Genomic DNA, 14,410 nt, shown 5'->3' on the forward strand with positions numbered 1-14,410 from the left:
TGAATGTCTTCTTTGGAGATCTGTCTCTTCATATCCTCTGCCCATTTGTTAATTGGGTTATTTGCTTTTTGGGTGTTGAGGCATCTAAGTTCTTTATATATTTTGAATGTTAACCCCTTGTCAGATATTTCATTTATAAATATATTCTCCCATACTATAGGATGCCTTTTTGTTCTGTTGATGGTGTCCTTTGCCATACAGAAACTTTTTAGTTTGATGTAGTTCCATTTCTTCATTTTTGCTTTTGTTTCCATTGCTCGAGGAGATGAGTTCAGCAAGAAGTTGCTCATGCTTATATTCAGTAGATTTTTGCCTGTGTTTTCTTCTATGAGTTTTATGGTTTCATGACTTGCATTCAGGTCTTTGATCCATTTTGAGTTTACTTTTATGTATGGGGTTAAACAATAATCCAGTTTCATTCTCTTGCATGTAGCTGTCCAGTTTTGCCAACACCAGCTGTTGGAGAGGCTGTCATTTCCCCATTGTATGTCCATGGCTCCTTGATCATATATTAATTGACCCTATATGCTTGGGTTTATATCAGGGCTCTCTAGTCTGTTCCATTGGTCTATGGGTCTGGTCTTGTGCCAGTACCAAGCTATCTTGATTACTGTGGCTTTGTAGTAGAGCTTAAAGTTGGGGCTCATAATCCCCACACTTTCAATTATAAGATGAATAAGTCTGAGGATGTAATGTGGAACATAGTGACTACAGTTAATAATACTGTATTACATAATTGAAATTTGCTAAGAGAATAGAACTTAACTGTTCTTACACACACACACAAAAGAGATATACAGGTAGCAGACAAGCATATGAAAAGAATTGACACATTATATGTCACTAGGGAAATGAAAATTAATATAGCAGTTTAATACCACTACGTCCCACTACATTCTGGCCACTACTGGAATGGCCAGAATCTTGAACACTGACAATACCAAATCCTGGCCAGGATGTGGAGCAACAGGAACTCACACATTGCTGATGGGAATGCAAAATGGTGCAGCCGCTTTGGAAGACCTTTTGGCAATGTTTTATAAAACTAAACATATTTTACCATACAATCCAACATCACTAACCTCCCCAGCCAACCCACACCTCGGTATTTATCCAAAGAATTGAACACTTATGTCCATACAAAAATCTTCACATGGATGTTTTTACTAGCTTTATTCATAACTGCCAAAAGGTGGAAGCAACCAAGATGTCCCTCAGTGGGGGTAAATGAATAAACATACTGTGGTACCTTTAGGCAATGGCATCTTATTCAGCACTAAAATTCAATGAGCTATCAAGCCATGGAAAGACATGGAGGGAACTTGAGTACATATTGCTAAGAGAAGGAAGTCAATCTGAAGAGGCAGCCTACTTTATGATTCCAACTGTATCACATTCTGGGAAAAGAAAACTATGGAGACGGTAAAAAAATCAGTGGTTTCTCAGTGGTGGTTGGAGAGAGATGAATGGCAGAGCATAGAGGATTTTTAGGGCAGTGAAAATAATGTGATATTACAAAGATAAATATGTGTCATTATACATTTGTCCAAACCCATAGATTTACAACACCAAGAGGGAACCCTAAGGTAAATTATGGACTTTGGGAGATTATGCTGTGTCCGCATGGTCCATTCTTGGTAATAAATGTACCATTCTAGTGAGCGATGTTGTTAGCAAAGTAGGATGGGGGTGGAGGCAGGGGGTATATGGGAAACCTCTGTACTTTCCTCTGGATTTTGCTGTGAACCTTAAAGTGCTCTAAAAAAAATTAAGTCCTTTAGTAAAGAAAAGAAGAGAACATTGAGTCAGAAATATAGAGAAGGATCTTGGGTCATTGGTGACAACATGGTGATGAACTATCTGCTTTTGATTTCTTATTATATGGGAAAAATAACAGTGACTTAAATACATGGAGATTGACTTAGGTGTTTTGCTACATAAAGCCAAATGCAATCCTAATACTAGCAAATTGAGCTTAAATAATTTGCTTAAATAAATATTCCACCTTATAATGGGATTGTCAAGATTTGAACCCAAGTATTTTGCCTGCTAGGTCCATGTCCTTTACCAACAATAATAAATCAGATACATTAATTATTTTTCAAAGTGAAATTTGCTGCCATTTTAGCATAAAAAATTAGAGCTTCTTAGAAGGAATTTTTTTTCCTCCCAGAAATATTTATTTTGTATTTTTTAAATTTGATTGGGAATACCAAGACTCCATCAGGTTTTGAGAGTTTTCTGTACCAGATATAACTGGGAAACAATGAGCTATTTTAAACCAACCTACCAGAATTCAAAAATCAAAAGAACATGTTTATTCAAAGTAGTCACCTTTGGAGACTACATTCTTATTTGTATAGTGCATCCTTCCATTTCTCAAAACCCCTGAGAAACTCAGTTGGAGAAATAACTGTTCAGTCGGTCTGTGAGCTTCACAGAAATTAGTTTTATAGCTTCATCTGAACTGAAAAAAAAAATGACCATCTGCCATAGATACAGATTTAATTCCAAATTGCTTTGGGAGGTTTTAAAAATCAAATCATCAACAAAATGATGAAGATTTACTACACTTTGACATAATGAAAAATGATGTATTGGGGCTCATTCCCTGCTCCCCCAGTGCTTACCTTAACACCTGTGCTGTAGAGATAGCACCTCTCTTCCTTTGTTCCCTTCTCTCTTCTGCCTTTAGATCTCCACCCAGGCTGTTTCTTTTTTGCATTTCTTTTCCTCCATTCATTCCTGAGTGTTTCATCCATGCCATCCTGGGAGCAGCTCATCCCAGTCTCCTTGATGAAATGTCCCCAGTCCTTCTCTCTCCCCTATTTGGTTGCCATCCTCTAGATTCTCCTAACGCCTCATTTGTGTATTTGCTGGGTTGATTAGGAAGTGCTGTTTCTCCTCCTGGCTTTGTGAGCTCCCACAGAGCATCAAGAGTCAAGCTCAGAGGTGAAAGGGGCCTGAGAATTTTCTTGTCCAGCCCCTAGGTTTGAAGAGATTAAATTATTTGCCCAGTTTGTTAGGTGTCAGGTGTGAGGGCTTGATATTAAGTTCCTCTAATTCCAGTGTAATTCCACTACATCTCACTTTACATTCGATAGAAAAGAAAGCACAGAGGTGTATCCAGTGTAGATACCGAATGATTGTTACATTTGATTTTTAAAAATCAAATTTTAAAAATTCAAATCAGTGACTGGCAAGAATTAAGATCTTTAAGGAGTTTTGAGGGGCTATAGAAAATGAGAATTTTATGTCCTCATGGGTAGAATAAAAACTGGTGCCAACACTGTGGAGAAATTTCAGTAGTAAATAGTATACATGAAGATGTCCATATGCCACAGCATGGAAATTTCATTCCTAGGTAAATACCCTGGAGAGAAGACCCCTCAATAATTACACAAAGGAAATGGATGCAGAAATATTCATAGGTAGAGTGTTTGTGGGAGGAAAATATTAGATACCGCTTAAATGTACATCAATAGGAAATAGGATAAATCATTAAGTTTTTCTTTAATTAAAAAATGTAATGTTCCACAATGTAAATATTGATGAACTAGAATTAGCATACCACTCTGGATGAATCTAGCAAGCATAGTATTGCATGAAAAGAGCAAATTGCTAAAGAGTACATGTATAGTGTGTTATCTAAGGAATTATGTAAGTCTGTAAAAAATATCATGTATTGCTTAGGGCAACATATTTATTTTTTAAAGTATAAATATATGCATGGGAATAAATAGGCTCCAGAGCATTGATAATCAATTATTTTAAAACTTTGTGCTGGTATAACATGCTCATTATTCTTGATAGTTTTTGCTCTATGCTAAATATTTAATAATAAGATTTAAAAATGAATTTGCAAATTTGGCTCTGCCACTGGTTTGGAGGATGTCTCCAAAGGGAAACAACCTAGTATGCTCCAAACAATGTCAGAATAAATGAAGAACTATATAATCACTGAGATGACTATTTTGAAGGTAATGGTCATTACTTGAATTTATAGGTTTTTAAATGTTTTATTAAATAAACCATGCTATTCTGTTTCAGTTACATTTGTTTTATGACCAGTTAACTTTGAATGAAATGTCTGCCTTTGCAAAATATGGGCAGAGAAATTTGGTGATGTTCAATAAGAGCCTTAAAAGCAAGAGACATGTAGAAGGGGGCCAGCTTGTAAATCCTGGATTCTGCACGCAGTAGGAGGATATGTAGATGCTCTCTGCATCATTCACTCTCTGTGTCATTCATCTTGTACCTAGTGCTGGCCTCCCACATAGTGTCATGGCCCAGAAAATGCCAGAGGCAAGGGAGATGATTCACTGATTGTGTTTTTTGTTTTGTTTTAAAAGTCTTTAGTAACTAAAATTATTAGAAACTTTTTAAGGAAAAAGACAGTTCAGGGAACATCTAGTTCCTGCATTTGGTTCATAAATGCAGATACCTACATGCTGAAAATTATTCTCCCAAGGTCTCAAGGAGATTTAGGGGGAAAAAATGGCAGAGGTAAGACCCAATATGTTTCTTTCCACTTAACTGTATGAACTGATCACTCAACCGTTACTAGACAGTTAGAATCAGAACTCTACTCAACTGCCCAACCAGTTACACTGGAGTCTGCAAGGGGCACATCCTTCACCTAAAATGGGAAGGGAAAGTCTTAGGAATCTACCCAAAAGACATAAAACATGAGTCCAGAAAAAGACTTGTAGCATGTGCTTACAGTTGCAGTGTTTGTAATAACCAAAAAATGGAAACAACACAAATGTCAGTCACGGGGTGATCAAACAACAAAATGTAGTGTATCGACAGAATGGAATAGTATTTAGCAGTGAAAAGGAGCTAAGTACTGATACATGCAAAGCTGGGCAGAACTTCCATATTATATGATATGAAAAAGCCAGACACCCAACAACCACATATTGTATAATTCAATTTAAATGAAATATCCAGAAAAGGCAAATCTACAGAGACTGCAAGTAGATTGGTGGTTGCCTGGGGCTGAAAGTTTGAAGGCGAGTGACTCCAGTGGGCATGAGGAATCTTTTGGGGGTGATGAGTATGTCCTAATGATGGATTTTTTTTGTATCATTAATCTACAATTACATAAGGAACATTATGTTTACTAGGTTCCCCCCTTCACCAAGTCCTCCCCACAACCCCATTACAGTCACTGTCTGTCAGCATAGTAAGATCCTGTAGAGTCACTACTTGTCTTCTCTGTGCACAGCCCTCCCCATGCCTCCTACATTATACATGCTAATCTTAATGCCCCCTTTCTTTCCCCCCACCCCCTTATCCCTCCCTACCCACCCATCCTCCCCAGTCCCTTTCCCTTTGGTAACTGTTAGTCCATTCTTGGGTTCTGTGATTCTGCTGCTGTTTTATTCCTTCACTTTTCTTTTGTTCTTATACTCCACAGATGAGTGAAATCATTTGGTACTTGTCTTTCTCCGCCTGGCTTATTTCACTGAGCATAATATCCTCCAGCTGCATCCATGTTGTTGCAAATGGTAGGATTTGTTTTCTTCTTATGGCTGAATAATATTCTATTGTGCATATGTACGACATCCATTCATCTACTGATGGACACTTAGGTTGCTTCCATTTCTTGGCTATTGTAGATAGTGCTGCGATAAACATAAGGGTGCATCTGTCTTTTTCAAATTGGGCTGCTGTATCCTTAGGGTAAATTCCTAGAAGTGGAATTCCTGGGTCAAATGGTAAGTCTATTTTGAGCATTCTGAGGAATCTCCATACTGCTTTCCACAATGGTTGAACTAATTTACTTTCCTACCAGCAGTGTAGGAGGGTTCCCCTTGCTCCACAACCTCACCAACATTTGTTGTTGTTTGTCTTTTGGATGGTGGCCATCCTTACTGGTGTGAGGTGATATCTCATTGTGGTTTTAATTTGCATTTCTCTGATGACTAGCGATGTAGAACATCTTTTCATGTGCCTGTTGGCCATCTGAATTTCTTCTTTGGAGAAGTGTCTGTTCAGCTCCTCTGCCCATTTTTTAATTGGATTATTTGCTTTTTGTTTGTTGAGGAGTATGAGCTCTTTATATATTTTGGATGTCAACCCTTTATTGGATCTTTCATTTATGAATATATTCTCCCATAATGTAGGATACCTTTTTGTTCTGTTGATGATATCCTTTGCTGTACAGAAGCTTTTCAGATTGATATAGTCTCACTTGTTCATTTTTGCTTGTGTTTCCCTTGCCCAGGGAGATATGTTCATGAAGAAGTCACTCATGTTTATGTCCAAGAGATTTTTGCCTATGTTTTTTTCTCTAATGCTGATTTTGACAATGATTGTGTAACTGCAAATCTGCTGAAAGTCATTCAGTCATTCTGTATAGGTGGATGAGTTCTGTGCTATGCAAATTATACTTCAATTAAGCTGTTTTGAAAAATGGAGAGGAGGTACAGTTTATCCCTAAAACACCCAAGTTCATTTAACTCCATTAATTGTACTAGCCAGCACTTTGCCCTCCGCTAAAGTTTAGATTCTCAAGACACAGGGTAGCTTAAAACTCAGTATTTCTCAGGACACATTATTTTATGGCAAAAACTAACAAATTTTTAAGATCTTCCTACATAATAGGCATTTTACTCACTTGGTCTTTTTGTATCTGACCACAACATTATGAGATAGATATTATGTTAACCCTGTTTTAATGAGGACAAAACTGAGTCATTGTTCACTGTCACATGCTTGTACAATGCTGAGGAAGCCCTGGTCTGATTCCCAGAGCCCCGGCTCTCAGCCACGCTGCCACTGCTTGCCTCTTAGGTTCTCTAGCCATGGGCTTGTTGGGTAAAAGATAGAGGAGTTTATGTGGCTGCCTTCCTGAACTGACTTTGCAACAGCCAGTGGCACTTATATTATGAACCCTTTCTGTCACAGTTTTAGGACATTTAGGAAAATAATGCCTTTGATATTTCCTGTAATGTATTTCTGAAGCGATATGATAAAGTAGTGGTCTAAAAATCCCCAAGGCTTTATTGAGGCTGAATTAGTAAAGGGCAGGCAGATGATTGCCTCCCAGCCACCAGCCATCACTCTTATCACCAGAAAGATCCCTCCTACTTCTTTAACACATGTTTAGTTTGCGGTGGCAGTTTGATGTAGTAGATTTTTATTGGTGAGGTTTTGTTCTTCTTTTTTTGTTGTTTGGTTGTTTTCAAAGACAGAATACCAGTGTGTGTTGACATGTTTGTTTATTCCTTGATTTAAAGAAAATGTACGTGATGGGACAAAATTTCATAATGAAATATCAGCAAGAGGTAGAAAGTATTTTTAAATTAAACAATGGTTTTGGTAATATAAGGTATAAAGAAAAGCACTGGAATCAGATGTAGTAACAGGTTAAAACCTGAAAATGATACTAACACTTTGATAAACTTACTTTTCTCACTGGTTAAAGCAATAACTATATACCTTACAGTGCTATAGGGAATAATAAAGGCAAATAAATGGTGGAAACACCTATGTTCAGAGAGTAAATGCTCATTAATGCCTGTTGTATTTATTTTTAGTTATTTTACCTTATTTGTTGCTCAACACAAATTATTTTCAGTGTTTTGCTCCATACTAGTCCCTGAGGATAAAACAGCATATAAGAGTCAAAGTCTTTGCCTAAAATTTATATTTTTGGAGGAAGGCAAATTCAACCCAAATAAAGAGAGGTATTACTAAAGTAATACTCCATTTGTGTTAAGAGTTAAGAAACAATAAAATAAGATGGTGAGAAAAACTGGAAAATTATGTGTTCCTGTGGAGTTGAGGGATGGTTATTTAAAGAGTATGGTCAGAAGTTTATCAAGGAGATAATATTTGAACAGAGGCCAGAATGGAAACATCATGACAAGAGTAAGGGTGGAAAACATTTCAAGAAGGAACAGCGTGTGCAAAGGCTCTGAGAAAGTAAAGAACTTACATTGCAGGAACTCAAAGATGATCAGTGGGTCTGAATCCAACTCCTTCAGACTGGAAGGAGTAAGAGAAGAAATAAGGAGGGCAGATAGGAAGTTGTTTCAATAGTAAAGACAAGAAGTAATGGGGATCTTCATTAATGCAATACATTATATGAAATTGAGAGAAGAATATGATTTATTTTGCATGAAGACTCAGCAGGGCTTGATTAGGGGGGGATGAAAATAGAAACAGAAAAGGCAGAGTCATCAAGGTTACGGTGCCTGGCTTTCTGACTTGAGGTTTTAGATGCAGCCATTATAGCGACAGGGAGGATGAAAGGTAAAATTGAGAGCTCTCCTTTGGAAACATCATGTCTGCGATGTCTCTGAGATATTCCCCTGATGACTTGCACTGACGTGGAAAAGTCATTTGGAGTGCAGGGACTTCTGAGCTAGAAATATAAATTCAGAGTCATTAGCACAAAAATCGTACAGTTAAATGGCTCTAGTAGATGGTAGGGGAAGTTCCATTCTTCTAACAATATTAATCAGAATCCTTAGATTCAGCCCCTTATAGTATGCCATATAAATTAATTGACATTATCCATGATGTCTGGTAGCAATAGAGGGTTAATATAAATTCGCAGTGGGTTTTGCAGTATATTTGCACTGTAGGAGACGGGGCAATCAAGTTTATTGTTCATGTTTCTATTTTTCTTTAAATAAACTGGTCTGGACTAACACTATGTGGTTTTAAAAATATTAGAGATTCCTGGAATCACCGTGGTTTGGGCTTGCTTACGGATCATAATACTAAACATTTCAGGATGATTATATTATACTAAATCCTAGACATGCAGATGCTCTTACTGTCACGTTTACTATTGATTGAGGACCTGATGTGTACCATGCAGTGTTCCAAGTACTAGAGAGGCAGAGATCTCATCTCTGCACACAGAGTGAATCTAACTGGGAGGAGACTTGTAAGCAAGAAATTACTATGATGTGTTAAACTCCATTCTAGGATGATATTAAAGAGAAGGGGCTGATACACTTCTGAAGGTTAGAAAAGAATTCATGGAAAACGTGCTGTTTAAGCTGAACCATGAAGCATTAGGAACCATTTCTAGGAAGACAAGATAGGAGAGAGAACTTTCCTCCTGGTATAAGGTCAAGCAGGTGATGCAAAGAAGGAGAGAGAGCATGAAGCTAAATCGAATATTAAGCAAGCTCTCAGTAGGAGGCTTAACATATATCAGGCACACAATAAATATCTGCTGAATGAGTAAATTCATGAAAGACTCCAATGATTTTGCTTACTCAATTTCCTGGGCTTCAATTTCCAGGCAAACGAAAGAGGAGGAGGTTTCCTTGCAAATAGATTTTGAGATACAATTTACATAGTCACGTATGAAACCATAGAGACAATATAGATAGGTATTTCATAGTGTGGTGTAAAAGAGTGTTTGTGTGTTTGAAGAGAAAGAGAAAGAGGTAAGGTGACACTGGGCATAGCCTGTGAAGTAGAAAACAAGAACTATTGGACTGAGAAAGGGAAAAACATTCCTGTATATTGGTTTTGGCCGAAGAAGTAAGAAACAGTCAAGACCACAGTCAAAGTTTGCAGTAGGAAGTCAAAGTGAGAGGCTCCACCCACCAAGGAAGATCAGGACACCGTGTTATCCGGGAACCAGCCCAGATGATGAGGCACTGGGGAAGTAGAGGAGTCATTTGGAGAATGGGACATGGAGCAGATCGGGAGTTAATCCAATTCAATATCAATGCCTGATGCAGGTTTGACTTTGAAGGGACAGATCTTAGTTTTCTGAACCAGCTACTCCCTCCGTGCAGTCGAGCTCTGTCCAGTATGGCTAAGAAAAAAAGTAGGTTCTTTCCACGAAACAGCTGAAGAAATAGGGAGAAGTAAAGACTGCTGAGGGTGGAGTGGGAAGATTCTGTTAAAATTCATTTGCCAGAAGTAATCATTCACTGGAAGTAGGAGTGACCAAGTTCAATGTCAACACTGATTATGTTTGAAAAGAAGCAATAGTGCTCCTTACTCTTTAAGGATATCACATATTTGTTGAAAACCATTCATGTGGAATGTTTTAGGAAGTTTCAGTTAGAGTCATCCAGGATTAAATGTGAAATTATTCCTTGTTTCTACTTTGAGAGAATTAAAACATAAAGTTTTCCTTACGCTCGTAAATTGGCAAAATGAACTTGATCACTCAGTTTCCTAGTTTATTTTTGTATGAAGGTAGATAGTGCAACTATTTAGTTCCCAGAATTGTTATAATCAGAATTCTACAGCCATAAGTATTGTCTATAGCTCTTATAACTTTTATTCCACTGTGTTACTCTCAGAGAGTGCTTCAAAAGAATACTTCACAGCATTATTTGTGAGATTCAAAGACTCATTCAGATTCAGAAATTTCTGTAACATACCCATGCTGATCAATATACTTTTATAAATGTGCATTTAAGAGGAATGAGTCCCACTTCTTTGTTTTGCATTAATCAAATGCCCCGTGATGCCTCTGCTGCAACTATGAGTAGTTTTCAAAAAGTGGATATGCTCTTGAATGCTATCGAGCATTTGAATTATATAATAGATGATTTATAAAATGTTAATAATGGTCCTCATATATTAGAAAGGTAAACCTATGTTAACCCAAACAGGAAGGTATGTTTTAAAACTTATGTAGTCTGAATATATTGCTTTTAATGAGTTCTTAAGAAGGGGAACTTAATACATTTGTTTGGAATGTTAAGATTCTACTTGAGACAGCCTTGAATTCAGCACAGGATTTATTGACATTCAAGTTAGGCTTGAAAAAAATCTGGGGTTGAACATTTTTAAGTAGTATTTAAACCATCCTCCATATCAAATTTTAGTAACTTGGCTAATAAGACTTTCTTAATCACAATCTACTACAGTTTTCTATTATTTTTATACCTGTATGGACTAGCACATAATGTTCTTTCTTCTCGAAGTCCTCTTCTTTTTTGGCCTGGAAAACTCCCACTCATTCTTCAAGACCCAACCCTGGCCTCACCTCTCTTACTATCAAGTCTTCCTTGATAATACCTTTAGGCCCACTGTCAGCAGAATTAAACTCTTCTTAATCTGCATTCCTTACCACCATATGCCTTTCTCTAAAGTGTTAATCATGTTGTTTTGAAACTGCGTTTGCAAGTTGTCTGCCCCACTATATGCGGGATCTTTGAAAGCAATGATTCCATCTTATTTATTTAATTTTCTTTTTGTATGCTGTTTCCTAATACAAGTTCTGGTGTACTGGTGCATTGAAATCTATTGGAAAGTAGATTTCAAAAGACTATTTAAACTTTACTTACTTTCCCATTCATTTATATCTTGCCTATCAATAGAATTATAAGCTCTGTAAATATAGGGACTGGGTCTTCTATTTCTCTGTGCCATCTTGGGAGCACAAAACAGTATTATTTGTATATTTAGGTAGTCACTGCTATATACTGATTGTTGGTCTTATTTCTCAGCTCAGCATCATATCATGTAAGACATGAAGTGATAATGTAGGTTATTTCACACAAATTGAGCATCTATTGAAATAATCTGTGTATTAGGCCCATTTTCTGTTATGAGACTGTGGAAATCTAGTATATTTTGTGGTAACATGAGTATCAAGGAAGGCAAAAGATACTTTGTCCTTAAGAGATGCCATTATATAGATGTGGTTATAATTGGCTCATATGTAATTCAACAGTTGGTGAAAATTTGGCAACACTTCATCAGTTCATGGCCAAAGTTGTGAGAGGTTCTTCTCATATCTCAGTTACACTGTCAAGTCCCTTCAGTTCAATTTAGCCCATATTAATTGTGCACTTACTATGTGCTATATGCACTGGGCAACTTGCTGAATATTAGATACGATGGAAATACTTTAAAGACAAGCGGACTGGAGTTCTATTCATTCCTGGCTTTTTCTCTTACTGTCTAAGTGATTAGGGCAAATTACCTAATTTCTTCGACCTCAGATTTTAATCTGTGAAATGAAGGCTATGAATCTCAACCTTATAGGAAGGTATAAAAGAGACAGAGCTGGCATAGCGTTTGGTACCTAGATGGTGCTTGGCACGTCACCTAAGAGGGGCACCCTTCTCCACCTGAACCTCGCCATTTTATAGTAAAGGAAAAAAACATGAATACCCCTTAAGAAGGCAGCTGCCACCTATAGAAAAACAAAGGGATGATAGGCTGTTTCCACATATCTTTATTTTAATAGTATTTATTATGAGTTGGAATTTTAAAGAATGATGTATGCCAGAGCAGTGTTATAATTCAGTTTCAATTACAGTAACAGTTACGTGTAGCAGCCTGGCAGCCTAGCCAAAGGTTGGCAAGTTCCCTGTACCCAGGCTCTGAATTTAATGGCAGTAATGGCTTTGCACGGCTACTTCAACTGCCCATTACTGTCTCCTTTTGATTTAGTGGCAGCCTTCTCCCCTGAGGTAGGTACTGATGCCATCCCTTTGACTGGCTCAGGTTTCTGGGAGCTGTTCCTTCCACCTGAGACCTGCCAGAAATATGGTTCTTAATTTCCTGTTATGGTGGAACAAGACAGAGTTCCACATTGTTTTTTCCTTTCTTCTCTTTTTGGTAACTTTTGTCAGCCACACCAAACATCTGTTTTACAAAAGCATTTCTTACATTCTATGGATTCTCTTTTTAGTAAGTCACTAATGAACATTTGTTTATTAAAATTATTATAATGATTCGTGTCTCTTATATTTGAAAAAAAAAAATCTATCCAGAAGCCAATATCAATCTTGCTGGTGTATTTTATAGGGAAATATATGCAAGGGGAAAACTTGAAACTTCCTCCCATCCTTCTTCCCCTCTCCCTTTTTCCTTTCTTCCCTCCTTCCTTCTTTCTTCTTTACTTTCTTCTCCTCACATTCTTAATCTTTTTTATTCTTCTGTCTCCTTTCCCCCTTTTCCTCTTCTTTCATTTATGGTTTACTGCTCAACTTAGTGAATCTCTCTGCCACAGGTCCTCTTCTCATTGTCTACAATTTCACATTTTATTGCATTCCATTCCTGCTAGTTCTCTCTTACAGCTCACTTAGAGTTCTCTGTATTGTCCATATTTACATCCTCCCAATATTTGTAGAGTCCTATCATTTTCCCTGCTTGTCACTTAGACAAGTAATAGGCATTTATCTCCTTTAATATGACCTCATAAATCAAGCCTTCTTTTTCCTGATCTTTTTTTTTTTTGTCATTCCCTAAATGGTTTCCAATTTGTCTACGTCTTTCTGAAATGGAAATGCCTCCAACTAAATGGAAGAATCCAAGGCTGAAACCTTGTTGGCTGCCTTCTGCCATTCTTTGTTTCTGAACAAACATTTCATAACAAATATGTGTAGTATGGTTCTTTATCTTGCCAATTTATTGCTTTGCAAATTCATGCAGAATAACTCCTTACTGAGGTTGCCTAAAGTACATAAAAAAATGTGCTTTTTCCAGGAGTCAGGGGGACAAATGTTTAAATGATGTTCAACACTACTTGTGACACTTACACTTAAATTCTGTGTAACTAACTTTTCTAATAGCTAACAATAAATAATGTCTACTCTCATAAAGAGTGCCCAGACTAGGGTGACATGAGCCAAGTTCACAGGGCACTTGCAGGACCCCATTAAAAACCACCCCTTAAAGTCTGCATCCTAACAAATCACTTGATTCATCTTAGTTCCATCCCTTTCTCCCGAGGACAAAATAACAGATGTGAAAATGTTCTAATATGTAAACATACAGACAAATATAAAGTGTGCCGTCATTATTCTTTACCAGTTCAGCTCAATACAACTCTTTAGCAGTGAAATTTTTATACATGTGGGACTCCTTTGGCCCAAGTCCTTCTCTCTAGTTTCATCAGTTCATTTTTCTGAGTTTCCCAGTGCCTTGATTAAGCTAGTCCCTGCCAACCCAGGCACCTCCATGCCAAAGCCAACCCAGTGTACCATTCAGACACAGGTCTTATTATTTCTTTATCCTACCACCAAAATTTACCCATCTAGTTTCCCCTTCCCTCAGAGCTCTGCTTATCAGCTCTCTTAAGAATAACAAACTTATCAGATGATATTGCACATATTGTGTCTATAAGGAAGTCCTGGTTTAATGTGTAATCTGCTTCAAATCACAAATTTGCAATTTAAAGTATCTTATAGATACTATGCCTTACTCTTGAAGTGCTCTAATATATGGTTTATAAAACTATTTGATACAGTAAGAAAGATATTTTTACCATTATCCAGGACACATATACAAACACACATAAACAGAATAGAATTTCACAAAATACTACTGACTCTTTCTACTTGCGAGACACTTCTATTTTGTTCTGTGTTATCCTATCCTATCCTAAAAGAAAAAGATCCCATTCATCCTTATCTAGTGTACTCAATTCTATAATAGTCTGTCCCATTTTCTAAAATTG

The 14,410-nt window shown here is 37.1% G+C and overlaps 1 protein-coding gene across 2 annotated transcripts in view; it reads left to right on the plus strand.

The window, feature by feature from the left end:
* KCNIP4 (potassium voltage-gated channel interacting protein 4) overlaps positions 1 to 14,410 on the plus strand; it is a 1,115,920-nt gene that overhangs the window by 568,667 nt on the left and 532,843 nt on the right. The window lies entirely within an intron of this gene.

Source organism: Manis javanica, chromosome 5 (genome assembly GCF_040802235.1).
Source record: "Manis javanica isolate MJ-LG chromosome 5, MJ_LKY, whole genome shotgun sequence".
Taxonomy (NCBI): Eukaryota; Metazoa; Chordata; class Mammalia; order Pholidota; family Manidae; genus Manis; species Manis javanica.